The sequence below is a fragment of the Eubalaena glacialis genome, chromosome 7 (assembly GCF_028564815.1).
Source record: "Eubalaena glacialis isolate mEubGla1 chromosome 7, mEubGla1.1.hap2.+ XY, whole genome shotgun sequence".
NCBI classification, from domain to species: Eukaryota; Metazoa; Chordata; class Mammalia; order Artiodactyla; family Balaenidae; genus Eubalaena; species Eubalaena glacialis.
The window spans coordinates 79584040-79600622 of NC_083722.1; the positions used below are offsets into that span (position 1 = coordinate 79584040).

At 41.6% G+C, this 16583-nt stretch overlaps 1 protein-coding gene and 1 non-coding gene across 2 annotated transcripts in view; both read right to left on the reverse strand.

The window, feature by feature from the left end:
• ERC2 (ELKS/RAB6-interacting/CAST family member 2) overlaps window positions 1-16583 on the reverse strand; it is a 940128-nt gene that overhangs the window by 374729 nt on the left and 548816 nt on the right. The gene's annotated exons all lie outside the window — the stretch shown is intronic.
• Window positions 2280-2397, reverse strand: LOC133095840 (U5 spliceosomal RNA). The gene has a single exon (XR_009701697.1). It is a non-coding gene; the product is annotated as a U5 spliceosomal RNA (small nuclear RNA).

Here is a 16583-nt window from a genome sequence, read left to right on the forward strand (position 1 = left end):
TGGAGGGTACTGGGGACAGGACAAGACAGGAGAACGGCCTTAAATACTCAAGAATTATAAAGAAGGACTAAATGCTTAAGCAGCCTCAAAAAGCAAAATGTAAAAGAATTAAAAAAGCAAGAGGGTGAAATGATGAAGAAAGTTATTATAGTACAACAAAAGGCAAACATTTAAGGGAGAGTTCTCCGAAGAGAGAACACTGAGGAGTAGATTTATTAAGAGTTACTAAGTATCAGATCTATCCTAAATGTTTTATATGTATTAACTCATTTAATCATCAGAGAAACTCCACAGGCAAGGTAACATCATTTATACACTTGTCAATGTCACAGTGCCAGTAGAGTAAGTGGCAAGGCAGAGATTTAAATCCAAGTCATCTTTCCCCTCAAAGCCCAGGCTCTTGACCCTTGTGCTAATGTATTCCTTGTCAATGCTGGTGCCAGGTAGAGGTTAAAGGACCCCTTCTCAGAGATGCTGTTGAGGAGTTTAGGGAACATCACCAGATGAGAGGACAGGCTGGTAATATGAAACACTAAGTTCCCATGATGACACTTAATTGTCACCATGCAGTCTTGCTTGGCTCAAGGCTAACTGTCAACCAAACTGTGATGGATATAAAGTCTGTTGTGGTGTGAGACCCTAGCCTTCACATTTCCCTATCCTTCTCGGGCACCTTCTCTCTCTACCTTCTATTGTAGCCAGGGCGAGACTGCTGCCCAAGTTCCTGGCCCACATGTTATGCCTTCTTGAATCATTCCCCTGTAGAGTAACCAGATTTGAATACCAAGGCCAAGACAAAAATATGGTTCAACCCGAAGATATCCCATGGCAACCTAGTCGAGGGAGAGAAGGGCAAAGATGATATTTGGATATGGAAACCATTCTATTGCTCCCTCAAATCGCCAAGGTTGGATGTACAAAAGACATTCAAATAATGAAGACATCAAGACTAGAGTTAAGGTCTGGGAAAATGGGGACTATGTCTGAGCCGTGACTAGGTCAGCGTCTAGTGCAGTGGGTGGACCCTAGTTACTGCTCAGTGAATTACGATTGAATTAATTAATGACCAAATGCTCTAGAGCAACTGCAGAAAAAAATTTTTCCCAATGAAATGGAGCTTCTGGGGGCAAGCAGATGTCATCATTAACAAAAATAGTGCAAGAAGCAAAATGGTTATGTTCAGGCCGCAGCAGAGATTCAGGAGTTTAATCTTATTACAAAGAAAGCTTAACCTCAGTTACATTCCCTGCAGAAAAGCTACGATTAATCAATACCCAAGAAACTTTAGGCATAGAAGATGCGACCAATCATCAGTTCATGGTCACACTTTGGAAGTTGTTGTTTGTTTTCTTTCTTCAAAAAACCTGAAGAGTTACCATGCAGTCAAGAAGTTGAAAAGAGACAAGATCAAGAAAGGCCTACCCTTCCAGTCATGTGTAGAAATGTCCATAATCACCAAAAGATAACAAAAACTCTACCCATGATGTAATCACATCAGTCCTGGGAACACTGAGACTTAGGCATAAGCCAGGATGAACAGAACTGAAAATCAACTGAAGAATGTGTCAAGTGGTGTAAATCTTTCTGATTTCCCTATATAATACCACTAAATGGTCCATGTTGCTGCTTTATAACAACATTAAAAAAAAAAAATTAGAATCTAAGCCTCTCACATTTGGGTCCCAGTGGGTTTCAACCTTATGGGGGAAGCCTTCGTTAGAATTGTTCTCCACCTTGAAGTGTTTGTAATTTGGTGTCACAAATGTTTATCTGAAAAAAGAATGTTTATATTGAAATATTTATGAATGAAATGATATAATGTCTGGGATTTGCTTCAAAATAACCCAGGGATAGAAGTGGGGAAATGTGGGATAGGAAGGAGACAGTACTGGCAATGAGTTGAATAATTGCTGAAGTTGGGTGAAGGGTACGTGGGGTTTCATTTTACTTTTGTATGTAACAGACATTTTTAAAAAAAGGTTTAGCAGTAATTTACCCAAGCCCATTGAGCCATCAATTAGAAAAGAGATGATTCTCACAGGAGTATGCCTCTCTGTTCTACGGAAGCATCCCCTGCTTTAAAGAAAGACAAAACCAGCGCTCATCAATATTAGACTTAGATCTCATTTGGGTGTTTCTCCCCAGATACCTGCATGGGTCCTACATTAAAAGGCAGGCTTCTCAAGGTACTTTTTAAAAAACATTCTTTAGTAGGGAATTTTCAATTAACCAAAATTCTTTAAAATTCTCTTCTCTAAATATAGGCATTTGATAAATTCATCATTCTAAATGAGAAGCTTATCTAACTTCAATATATTGTTCATTGAAAGGCCTTCTCCATGGAAATCTTTAGTAAAAGGTGAAAGACTTATTCGGTCTGAAAAGAAACCAGAGTATGAAACGCCTCCTAAGAAATGAAAGTATCCACAGGGGAGTTGGGAGTCAACGTGGCCGTGTGGGAAGATGCAAAGTTAGCGGTTCCCCACAACTAGGGTGCCTGCTGGCAGCTGGTGGGGGACTCTGATGCCCAAGGAGACGAGAGGAACCCCAAAGTGAACCAGTAGTATGTAGGGGGACTGAGGGAGGAGGAGAAGTGGAGGCCAGACAGGATCAGCGCCCCTGAGGCAGGGAAGATCAGGAGAGGCAGGCAGGAGGGACTCTCTGGGAAGAGCAGGAGAGGAGCAGAGGGTGACTGCCCTGCCCACTCGGTCCGGGGAGCCTGCTGAGCTCCCAGGCCGGTCCCCTGCCCTCCAAAGCCCCCTCCAAGCCACGTAGGTCCTTGGGGGCATAGGAGGGCGGCCGGAGAAATCAGGAGAGGCAGGCAGGAGAGGCCCTCCAAGACAGGAGGAGGGAAAGGAGAGGAGGACATTTTCCCCGCCCACTCGAGTCCAGGAAGCCTGCTGGACTACCAGGTGACGTCCCCCGTCCTCTGAGACCAGGGGTGGGGGGCATGCCTGGGTCCCTTCTGTTCCTTGAGCCTAAGTCCCATCCCCTACAGCCCCCAGGGCCTTTTCCAGCCCTGAGGGTCCTGAGCACCACCCAAAGCTTGCGCTTGCTTAGGCCCCGCCCTCCAGAGCCAAGGCCTTCCCCCGCCCTTTTTTTTTTCCTTTTCCCTCCTCCTCTTTTTCACTACTGTGGTACTGATGTACCTTCCAGTTGTTGATTCATCTATATTTTTATTTTTATATTCTTTCTAACATATTTGTTAGCTTCCTAGTCTAATTTTATTTTTTACTTTGTTATTTTTCTCTTTTTTTTTTTTTTGCCACCCCAGGCAGCTTGCGGGATCTGGGTTCATGAGCCCTGAGTCAGGCCGAAACTCCTTCAGTGGGAGCTCCAAGTCCGAACCACTAGACTAACAGAGAACCTCAGACCCCAGGGAATATTCATCAGAGTGAGGTCTCACGGAGTACCTCATCTCAGCACCAAGACCCAGCTCTACCCAATAGTCTACAAACCCCAGTGTTAGAAGCCTCAGGCCAAACAACCAGTAAGACAAGAACACAATCCCACTCATTAAAAAAAAAAAACAAAAAGAGATGGCAAAAAAATATGTCACAGATGAAGGAACAAGGTAAAAACCTACAAGACCAAATAAATGAAGAGGAAATAGGCAATCTACCTGAAAAAGAATTCAGAGTAATGATAGTAAAGATGATCCAGAATCTCAGAAATAGAATGGAGGCACAGATTGAGAAAATACAAGAAATGATTAACAAAGATCTAGAAGAACTAAACAACAAACAAACAGAGATGAACAACACAATAACTGAAATGAAAAATATACTAGAAGGAATCAGTAACATAATAACTGAGGCAGAAGAACAAATAAGTGAGCTGGAAGACAAAATGGTGGAAATAACTGCTGAGGAGCAGAATAAAGAAAAAAGAATGAAAAGAATTGAAGACAATCTCAAAGACCTCTGGGACAACACTAAATGCACCAACATTCGAATTATAGGGGTCCCAGAAGAAGAAGAGAAAAAGAAAGGGTCTGAGAAAATATTTAAAGAGATTATAGTCGAAAACTTCCCTAACACGGGAAAGGAAATAGTTTCCCAAGTCCAGGAAGCACAGAGAGTCCCATACAGGATAAACCCAAGGAAAAACACAACAAGACACATATTAATCAAACTAACAAAAATTAAATTCAAAGAAAAAATATTAAAAGCAGCAAGGGAAAAACAAAAAATAAATTATAAAGGAATCCTCATAAGGTTATCAGCTGATTTTCCAGCGGAAACTCTGCAGGCCAGAAGGAAGTGGCAGGATATACTTAAAGTGATGAAAGAGAAAAACTTACAACCAAAATTACTTTACCCACCAAGGATCTCATTCAGATTCAATGGAGAAGTCAAAAGCTGTTCAGATAAACAAAAGCTAAGAGAATTCAGGACCACCAAACCAGCTTTGCAACAAATCCTAAAGGAACTTCTCTAAGCAGGAAACACAACAGAAGAAAAAGACCCACAAAAACAAACCCAAAACAATTAAGAAAATGGTAATGGGAACATACATATTGATAATAACCTTGAATGTAAATGGATTAAATGCTCCAACCAAAAGAAACAGACTGGCTAAATGGATACAAAAACAAGACCCATATATATGCTGTCTCCAAGAGTCCCATTTCAGACCTAGGGACACATACAGACTGAAAGTGAAGAGATGGAAAAAGATATTCCATGCAAATGGAAATCAAAAGAAAGCTGGAGCAGCAATACTCATATCAGATAAAATAGACTTTAAAATAAAGACTGTTACAAGAGATAAGGAGCGACACTACAAAATGATCAAAGGATCAATCCAAGAAGAAGATATAACAACTATAAATGTTTATGCACCCAACATAGGAGCACCTCAATACATAAGGCAAATGCTAACAGCCATGAAAGAGGAAATCGACAGTGACACAATAAGAGTAGGGGACTTTGACACCCCACTTTCACCAATGGACAGATCATCCAAAATGAAAATAAATAAGGAAACACAAGCTTTAAATGATACATTAAACAAGATGGACTTAATTGATACTTATAGGACATTCCATCCAAAAACAACAGAATACACTTTCTTCTCAAGGGCTCATGGAACATTCTCCAGGATAGATCACATCTTGGGTCACAAATCAAGCCTCGGGAAATTTAAGAAAATTGAAGTCATATCAAGCATCTTTTCTGATCACAACACTATGAGACTGGAAATCAATTACAGGAAAAAAACTGTAAAAAACACAAATACATGGAGGTTAAACAGTACGCTACTAAATAACCAAGAGATCACTGAAGAAATCAAAGAGGAAATCAAAAAATACATAGAAACAAACAACAATGGAAACACGATGACCCAAAACCCATGGGATGCAGCAAAAGCAGTTCTAAGAGGGAAATTTATAGCAATACAATCTCACCTCAAGAGACAAGAAACATCTGAAATAAACAATCTAACCCAACACTTAAAACAACTAGAGACAGAAGAACAAAGAAAACCCAAAGTCAGGAAAAGGAAAGAAATCATAAAGATCAGAGCAGAAAAAAATGAAATAGAAATGAAGACAACAATAGCAAAGATCAATAAAGCTAAAAGCTGATTCTTTGAGAAGATAAACAAAACTGATAAACCATTAGGCAGACTCATCAAGAAAAAAAGGGAGAAGACACAAATCAATAAAATTAGAAATGAAAAAGGAGAAATCACAACTGACACCGCAGAAATACAAAGGATTATAAAAGACTACTACAAACAACTCTATGCCAATAAAATTGACAACCACAAAGAAATGGACAAATTCTTGGAAAGGTACAATTTTACAAGACTGAACCAGGAAGAATTAGAAAATATAAACAGACCTATCACGAGCAATGAAATTGAAACTGTAATTAAAAAACTTCCAACAAACAAAAGTCCAGGACCTGATGGCTTCACAGGCAAATTCTATCAAATATTTAGAGAAGAGGTAACACCGATCCTTCTCAAACTCTTCCAAACAATTGCAGAGGGAGAAACAGTCCCAAATTCATTCTACAAAGCCACCATCACCCTGATACAAAAACCAGAAAAAGATACTACAAAAAAAGAAAATTATAGGCCAATATTACTGATGAACATAGATGCAAAAATTCTGAACAAAATACTAGCAAAGAGAATCCAACAGCACATTAAAAGGATCATACACCATGATCAAGTGGGATTTATCCCATGGATGCAAGGATTCTTCAATATATGCAAATCAATCAATGTGATACACCACATTAACAAATTAAGGAATAAAAACCATATGATCATCTCATTAGATGCAGAAAAAGCTTTCAACAAAATTCAACACCAATTTATGACAAAAACTCTTTAGAAAATGGGCATAGGAGGAACCCACCTCAACATAATAAAGGCCATATATGACAAACCCATAGCAAGCATCATACACAATGGTGAAAAACTGAAAGCATTTCCACTAAGATCAGGAAAAAGACAAGGATGTCCACTCTCGCCACTCTTATTCAACATAGTTTTGGAAGTCCTAGCCACAGCAATCAGAGAAGAAAAAGAAATAAAAGTAATACAAATTGGAAAAGAAGAAGTAAAACTGTCACTGTTTGCCGATGACATGATACTATACGTAGAAAATCCTAAAGATGCTACCAGAAAACTACTAGAACTAATCAATGAATTTGGTAAGGTTGCAAGATAGATAATTAATGCACAGAAATCTCTGGCATTCCTACACACCAACAACAAAAAATCAGAAGGAGAAATTAAGGAAACACTCCTATTTACCATTGCAACAAAAAGAATAAAATACCTAGGAATAAACCTGCCTAAGGAGGCGAAAGACTTGTACTCAGAAAACTATAAAACACTGATGAAAGAAATCAAAGATGACATAAACAGATGGAGACATAGACCATGTTCTTGGACTGGAAGAATCAATATTGTGAAAATGACTATACTACCCAAAGCAATCTACAAATTCAATGCAATCCCTATCAAACTACCAATGGCATTCTTCACAGAATTAGAACAAAAAATCTTACAATTCATATGGAAACACAAAAGACCCTGAATAACCAAAGCAATCTTCAGAAAGAAAAATGGAGTTGGGGGAATCAGGCTCCCCGACTTCAAACTATACCACAAAGCTACAGTAATCAAGACAATGTGGTACTGGCACAAAAACAGAAATGCAGATCAATGGTACAGGATAGAATGCCCAGAGATAAACCCATGCACCTATGGGCACCTAATTTACAACAAAGGAGGCAAGAACACACAATGGAGAAAAGACAGCCTCTTCAATAAGTGGTGCTGGGAAAACTGGACAGCTACATGGAAAAGAATGAAATTAAACACTCCCTAACACCATACACAAAAATAAACTCCAAATGGATTACAGACCTAGATGTAAGGCCAGACACTATAGAGGAAAACATAGGCAGAACACTCTATGACATAAATCACAGCAAGATCCTTTTTGACCCACCTCCTAGAGTAATGGAAATAAAAACAAAAATAAACAAATGGGACCTAATGAAACTTAAAAGCTTTTGCACAGCAAAGGAAACCATAAACAAGACGAAAATACAACCCTCAGAATGGGAGAAAATACTTGCAAACAAAGCAACTGACAAAGGATTAATCTCCAAATTATACAAGCAGCTCATGTAGCTCAATATCAAAAAAACAAACAACCCAATCCAAAAATGGGCAGAAGACCTAAATAGACATTTCTCCAAAGAAGATATACAGATTGCCAACAAACACATGAAAGGATGCTCAACATCACTAATCATTAGAGAAATGCAAATCAAAACTACGATGAGGTATCACCTCACACTGGTCAGATGTCCATCATCAAAAAGTCTACAGACAATAAATGCTGGAGAGGGTGTGGAGGAAAGGGAACCCTCTTGCACTGTTGGTGGGAATGTAAATTGATACAACCACTATGGAAAACAGTATGGAGGTTCCTTAAAAATAGAACTACCATATGACCCAGCAATCCTACTACTGGGCATATACCCTGAGAAAACCATAATTCAAAAAGAGACATGTACCACAATGTTCACTGCAGCACTGTTTACAATAGCCAGGACATGGAACCAACCTAAATGTCCATCGACAGATGAATGGATAAAGAAGATGTGGCACATATATACAATGGAATATTACTCAGCCATAAAAAGAAACTAAATTGAGTTATTTGTAGTGAGGTGGATGGACCAAGAGTCTGTCATACAGAGTGAAGTCAGAAACACAAAAACAAATACTGTATGCTAATGCATACATATGTAATCTAAAAAAATTTTTAAAGTGTTACTGGGCTTCCCCGGTGGCGCAGTGATTAAAAATCTGCCTGCCAATGCAGGGGACACGGGTTCGAGCCCTGGTCCAGGAAGATTCCATATGCCATGGAGCAACTAAGCCCGTGTGCCACATCTACTGAGCCTGCGCTCTAGAGCCCACAACTACTGAGTCCACGTGCCACTGAAGCCCGCACACCTAGAGCCCATGCTCCGAAACAAAGAGAAGCCTCCGCAATGAGAAGCCCGCGCACCGCAACGAAGAGTAGCCCCCACTCTCCGCAACTAGAGAAAGCCCACGCACAGCAACAAAGACCCAACGCAGCCAAAAGTAAAATAAAATAAAAATAAATAAAGTAAGAAACAATGGTACTGATGAACCTAGTTGCAGGGCAGGAATAAAGAGGCAGACATAGAAAATGGACTTGAGGACATGGGGTAGGAGGGGGAAGCTGGGGCAAAGTGAGAGTAGCATCGACATATATACACTACCAAATGTAAAATCGTTGGCTGGTGGGAAGCATCAACATAGCACAGGGAGATCAGCTCGGTGCTTAGCTATAACCTAGAGGGGTGGGATAGGGAGGATTGGAGGGAAGCTCAAGAGGGAGGGGATATGGGGACATGTGTATGCATATGGCTGATTCGCTTTGTTGTGCAACAGAAACTAACACAGTACTGTGAAGCAATTATACTCCAATAAAGATTTAAAAAAAAAAAAAGAAAGAAAGAAAGTATCCACAGGAAAGTTCTGGAGCTATTTAGGAAACCGTTGTTCCAGAAACATAAGATTACAGGCAATGCCCGAACATGAGAGTAGATTACAGAAAGTTCATATTGAAATCAGTTGCATAGAACTAAAGAGTCTATGTCCCCAAAGAAAATGTCCTTGAATTATAGACAATTATCTAGGCTACCTACTAAAGACTAAAGATGGATGACACTGTTAAACAGTGGAAAGGCTCCTTTCTAAGATTTATGAATCTACCTGGTCTAGGGCTGCCTGCCTCCAGAGGGCTGAAGGCCTATGTGCAGGGCATGGGCCAGTTTAAAACTCTACTAGTGCCACTAACATTGGCTCAAGGCTCATAGTATTGCAGGCAGGAGGTGGGCTGCTGGTCCAAGGTGAGAAACTGTAAATGTATGCAGGCTAGGAGTAGACCAGCACTTCTCAACCAAGGGTGATTTTGCCTTCAAAGAGGACTTCTGGAAATATCTGGAGACATTTTTGATTGTCACAAGTGGAGGAGGGGGATTGCTCCTGGCACCTAGTAGGTAAAGGCCCGCAAAAAAGAATTGACCAGCCCAGTGTCAGTAGCGTTGCTGATGAGAACCCCTGGACTAGAGCAATACTTGCCACAACAATTCCCTCACAGTCCCCCTGCATGGAAGCATGAAAGTGTTCAGGGGAGCAGAACACAGAGCTGGCAGGAAGAAGGGAAAGAGAGGGGCGCCTATCTCTACCACTCCTATAGCCAATCTAAACCCAGTCCTGTAAATACAGCTCCCTACGGGTCTCTTAAAATCTTCCACTTCTCTCCTTCTCCACTGCCACCATCTTAGGACAAGCTCTCCCTACCCGAAAGACTGCAGCAGCTTCCTAAGTAGTATGCCCACATCCAAATCTATCCTCTGCACAAAAGCATCTGTATGGTGTGGTGGTCAAGCATGTGGCCAGACTACTTGACAATGCTGAGAGGTTCAAATCCCACTTTTGCTACGTGACCTTGGGCTAGTTATTTAACCTCTTTGTGCCTCTGTTTCCTCAAAAGTAAAAAGAGGATGACAACAGTACTTATCTTAGAGGATGTTGTGAAGATATTGTTTATATTTTCAAAGCTCTTCAGAAGTTTCTGGCACATGGAAAGTATACTGTAATTGCTTTTTATTATTTTCAAATCATAATCTGATCATGTTACTTCACCCCAATGGGTTCCTGTTCTTAGGATAAGTACCAACTATCTGACCATGGCCCCTAAGGTCCTGGGTAGTCTGGCCTCTGCCATCCCTCTAACCTTAATCAATCCTGCTTTCCCCCTTTGTCTCTGTGCTTCAGCCACACAGGCCTCCTGTGAGTTAATGGAAGGCATGTTTCTCCCTTCTGCCACAGGGCCTTTGCACAGGCGGTCTCCTCCTCTAGAATGTACTCCCCAACCTGACTCCACTCACCAACGCTGGCTCTTCATTTAATGAACTCTCATCCAACACATCATGGCTTATCTTCAGGGAGCCCTTCTACTACCTTTAGGATGCTCTCATGGCTCCACAGACCTTTCCTTTTGTGCACACTTATCCCAGCTGTAATTCTACATTCAGATTTCTAATCCTATAATTGGACATCAGATTGTTCATTCATTCTCTCAATAAATAACTGACTTCCTGGATGATTTGTTTTATGAATGAGTCAGTGATTGAACAGGCGATTGGATCAATGAGTAGGCGTGCTGAGCTTGCACCTCAGTCTGAAGTGCTGCATTAGAGCAGTTGCTGATCAAAGATGCAATGCCTTTAGCTTTATGGGAACCCCAAATGCCCTGAGCTTGGATCTAAGGATGTTACCCATGGCCTGGAGGCAGCTGGCTTGCGCTGTAGCCCAGGACCTCTAGAATGCTCTCTTTCCTCCCATCTCAAGAAATTCTTCCTTGTTCAGTCAAACCAACTTCCCTAAGCCTAAAGAATAAGGGAGGAATACTTTTTCCTTGTATATGGCGGGAGCAGGGGGCTATTTTCATTAGTCCTAAGACTGAGGCTGACTCTGGGAACATCAGCTTCACATCTTTCTGGGGTCAGGGCAGCAGCAGTCATTCATGTTCAAAGGTCATTGGAAAAGCAACCGTTTTTTAAAAAAATCACAGAATGACAGTTTTGTTTTAGTGTTTTGACTGTAGCATCAAGCAATCTGCTTCTTTTTCCAAAATTACTTACTATGGGAAATGTAAACATTTTTTAACAATACTTTCCCAAATCATCCTAACAAATCTCACACACGTGACCACAGCACCATGGCCTTCCCCACTGTACTGGTCTGGGTTTGGCCGGAAACAGAATTCACCACAGATGAGTCCAATGAGGAGAGTTCAATGAAAGGACTACAGAGGAGAGGTGGGCAGGGTTAATAAAACAAACGCGTTGAGGCACCCAGAAACTGGCAACAAGGGGTGGCTATTACTGCAGCTCGGGCTGAAGGGGCAAAGGAAACATGAGTTAATCCCAGTGCCAGTGGGAACCACGGATGGGGCATTGCTAAGAGGAGCTACAGTCATAGAGAGAAGTCCCTACTGCCAGAGATGTGGCCCCAGTGCAAGCAGGGAAGAGGGAGGAAATTCTCTAGCCTTTTTTTCTTCCCACCCTCCCATCTCCTGCAGTGCCTCCTATAGGCCCTGGACCCAACCAGAAGTCAGCCAGCAAAGGAACCCCAGCAATGCACTGTACAGGGAGCAGCTTCCCAGGGCACAGTCTCCCCTCCCAAAGAATGGAAGGGAGAGCAGAGAATAACCACTTCGCGTACCCAATCCCATATTGCCTTAGAATAAAACCTTAGAAATGCATTGAAGGGAAAGTTTTACAGGAAAACATCCAGAGATAGAGCCAGGAAGAGAAAGAAGCACCAAGCTCAGGGCTCAAAAAGTGAACACACAGACACCATTCTCAAAACAGAACAGAAAGACAATTTAACTTTTATCATAACTGTGGGCTGGCACTAGCTGCAGTGTAGTCTGCAAATCTCTTCAAATAAGCGAAGGGTTGGGTGTGAGTAACAACAGATTCTCAAAGAAGTTGGCCAAAGCCTCCTGCAGGTTCAAATTAAGGTCCCAGGGATATTGGCTTAACCCAAAGATCAAATCAAATACTGCATTTCAATTTTCACAATCCCTTGGTTCCCAAATTCCATGACTGGAAAACAAAAGAGTTTGGCCGTTCTTGACTGGCAGCTTGGCTTCAGGCTATAGTTCTCAATTGCTTTGCTCCTGAAGAACTGAGTGGCCTCCCCTCTACATCTCACTCTCTAGGCAAGATTGCCAGAGCTGGCCCTTTCTCCACCCCCAAACATGCATGTGTGTGCCTCCCCGCCCCCCCCCGCCCCTCCCCCGCTCCACACACACTCACTCTTCTTCCCAGGTGCTCGGTCTGCCTCCTGCCCAACAGTCAAAATGAGAATCTAGCAAGACAACCATTATGTTGAGAAAATAAAGAAAATATTTTGACCCCTCTCACTTTATAGGGCACCAGAACAGGGGTAGGAAAAAGGAAGAAGAGGAGAGAGGAACATGAGGAAAAGGAAAGGAAAGGAGGAAGAGAGAAAAAAGAAGAAAGAGGAGATTGGGTGGAAGAGAAGGCAGGGGTGGATAAGGTAGGTGAAAGGAGGAAGAGGCAGCTAGCAAGAGTCAAATTTTCATCAGCATTCATTGATTCCTTTATCAAACTTTTATTAAGTACTTTCCAGGGACCAAGAACATCCAAAGCCCTCCCCACCTCCATGCTATGCCTTGTCCTGTAAGTCTTCAGTGACTTGGAGCCTTTTGTTATGATGCCCTCTGTCACTGAGGCTGCAGATCTTGATGTTTCCCCTCTACATCCTCAGGGCTGAGGCTTCCCCTGATAACAGCTACAGTATATTTTACCTTCACAAAGAAGATACTACAGGGAGGCAGAGAAACCCTACCAGTTGGGATTTTCCCTGAGTCCTGCCCTTCGCAGTTCTGGCAGACAGCTGGCATCTGGGCCACAGTCTATTTCCCATTGATGCCCCTGCTCTGGAATACATTCTCCCACGTATGGTCCTCATTTTTCTTCTATCCTTTTTTCTCTAAATGACCACTGCAAGAAGTGGTTCCTAGGAAAAGAACTAACTACCCAGTGGGCTGTGATGAAAAAAAGAACAAATGGAAAGGAAAAGGAAAGGAAAAGGACAAAGGTAGAAAGTAAAAGGGGCATCAATTTATAGGGCTGGCTGGAGGACTGGCCAATTTCATACCCTTAATTTATAATTTATAATTTATAGTTGGACAAACTGAGGACCAGAGCGATCCAAAGGAACCTGCTCTTGGATTGAAAGAAGGACCACAACTGCCCCCTTTGACTTGCCATACTTTAGGAGGTTGGAAGGCCTGTACGTTTCTCTTTCCCTTTTTTAATGGTTGATCTTCCCTAGCCCCCATGGAGCTGCTGCTGTGAAGATGGAGATAACATGAAGTATGGTGCTTGGAATAATTTAGACTCTACAATTCATAAGCATTTAGATTATTTAACTGCTGATTATGATTATTTAGGCTGAAAGATTATACACTCTAGCTCAGAAAATGTTTGTATTTCCATTAAAAACCACCAGGCCAAGGGACCCATTTGACTGACAGTTTTCACTATTAAACCTATATATGCAGTGCATGTTTTTGGCCAGAAGACAGTGTCTCCCCTTGCTTTGTTTTAAGATAAGGAAGCTGAGTTCAAAGGCCTCCTCCAACTAGCTCTCTTCCTGCCCCTTCCCTCCCATCATCACCCCAGCCCGCTGTCCTGTTTCCCCAATGCGAGTTGGAAGAAGCACCTGTTTGCCAACTGCCTTTTATTTAATCAAAACTGGTCCCACCATTACAAGACATAAAATTCTTACAACAACATCCTGAGTTTTTCACTAGGAGACAGTGTGATGCAATCTGTCAGCGGTTAAAATCATAGAATGTAGTGTCAAAAAGACTTTGAGTTCCAGGCGTCTGAGCCTCAGTTTCTGCATCTACACAGTGGAGGTAATAATACCCCCCATCTCACAGGAGGTGACGTACTCAGCCCCTGCCTGACATGTAATAAGCACCTAAGAGTTGTTCACCGGTAATATTAATCCCATTGGCCAAAGTCTGCATGCAGTAAATCGTACATATGCCTGGGCTAGTTTAATTCTCTGAAGACATTTTAATCAAAGATAGTACAATCCTTAGGGCAGGGAGAGTGAAGGGTTCTTGATTCTACCTGACATGAAACTTAACCACTGATTCTTTCTCTGTAATAGTTTGTGAGACACATCTCTGCTTGGCTCATATATTTCACATCTAAAGAGTTTTATGAAAAATAAATGCAATGTACAAAAGTACAGGAAAATTCGGTTGTGGTCCTATTAGAGAGGACAGTGTCTGAAACCAAGCAGTCATTTTTGGCTTTTGGCAAAAGTTCCTACATTCAAATAGAGTTCCTTCAGAGAAGAAACAAAGAAGATTCCAGCATCTCCTAAATATTATTCATGTTCCAGATCACTTATTTAGCAGATTTACTGGTAGAATTCCACATTGAAAGGAATTGTGGAGATCATCCCTCTGTCCCCTCCCTGGGGATGGGAATTCTCTCTATAGCACCCAGAGCAGGTGATATCCCCCTCCCCCCAGGATTTGCTGACATACCTCAGGAACAATCTCAAAAGGCTACAGAATTCTGACTGGTACAAAGCACTGAAGGAAGGCCTTCCTCCTCTTAAAGGATGATTGTGCTCTAGCACAATCATCTGAGGCAGCATAACTCAATTCCATTTCTTTTCTCTCATGTCACCCCTTTAATAGCTGAAGGGAGAATCTGCCTCTTGGTCTCCTCTAGACCAACACCCCTCACCCATCAGCTATCCCAACCATGATGAGATTTTTCAGGTATCTCCAAACCTGTTCACTCACCACATGACTCTCCCATAGTTTACCAACACTGTTACCCAGAAATGAACTCAGATATATACTGGACATGCATGCATACAAGTATATATCTGTTAGGAATACTATCTCTAAAAGTATAGTTGCAAAGTTATTTTTAAATGCTCAGTGAGATAACATACCAGTTGACACTTTTTTTTCATACTTAGTTTACTTCAGCAGACTGCTAGTTGCCCCCAGTACCCCACCACCCCTTTCCTTCCTTGGGTTCCCTAAGTGTTAGCTGGACATAGAGCCACCCAGCTACAGTCTGCATTTCCTGCCTTCTTGCATCTAAGTGTGACCATGTGACAAACAATTTCTGTTCACTTAGAACAGTGCTTAGATCGGTGCCTAAGGCGTAGAACAGTCCTTGCAAGCAATGAATGCTCAACAGCTATTTATCGAATAAACTTTTAAATGACTCAGATGTTAGTGGATGGTATGTGCAACTTAAAGGGCAGGGAGGTTCCCTTCTCCTTTCTCCTGTCTGCTTGCTGGAATGTGGATGGAACGGTTGGAGCTGAGGCAAAAACCTTGTATCACGAGATGGACACCTCTCATGTACAGAGAATAGCAAAGCACCAAGGCAGAAGGAGTGTGGGTCCCTGGTGACTATGCAGCTACTTGTATGAGCTTCTGGAATGTGGGGTTTTCTGTTCCTCGCACTGAAGCTAATTAGACCATTCCACTACTCTAAAGTTATTTTCTTTGTAGTTAAGTTTTGCTTACCCACTTTTTGTACAGCAAGCCTTTTCTCTTCCACTAAAGGCCCTAAGCCACTAACTTCAGGGTTACAAGAGAGAAACAGAAATTTTGAGTGGTAAGCTACTGTCCATCACGTGACTACCTGCAGCTCAGACCACAATTGCTGTTTAATGAGCAGTCCTTCTCTCTGCCACCCGTCCTCAATCACTGCAGGTAACTTAGAAAGCTGAGACAAGCTTCACTAGTGTTTTCGCTGACTCAATTTACTTTTAGAACTTAGCAGGAGGTAAATAAGAACAGACAGACTGGGACATTCTAGGACACATTAACATAGTATTTAATATATATTTTAAATTGTGCATGCCAAGGTTTTTCTAAACAAACCATTCATTGATTAGAGAAGGAATTGCACTGTAGCCCCCTCCCTATAAAAAACTGTTGAAAGCATGAGGTCAATTGGAATTTGAAGATGGGATCAGTGTATGCTAATTATAGTCAGTTTACCTAACATATTAATATGTCACACATTATACATATATGACTTTTACAGCTTATAAATCACTTTCTCGTAAATGCATAATTTCATTCAATCGCCATAACATCTCTTGCAACTGAGTTTATCAATTTTAAGTAACAGTTGCCCTCAAAACTCCTCTCCCAGGCTCCATTTATCCTGCCCAAATTACCAGGCACTTAGGATTCCTTCCTAAAGAAATGTGATTTGCCTTTTCTCATGTTGGCATGAAGTAAAGAATAAATTGATTTTATCATTTTCTGCACCATGCCTCTCCTTTGAAGGGTACTTACCTAATGAGTGGCTCTCTCAAAAGAGATCCTAGATCAAAGAGGCCAACAGGATAATGCCTTGGAATAAGCCGGGGTCTTACCTCACTGTAAACTTCCTAAAATAGCCCAG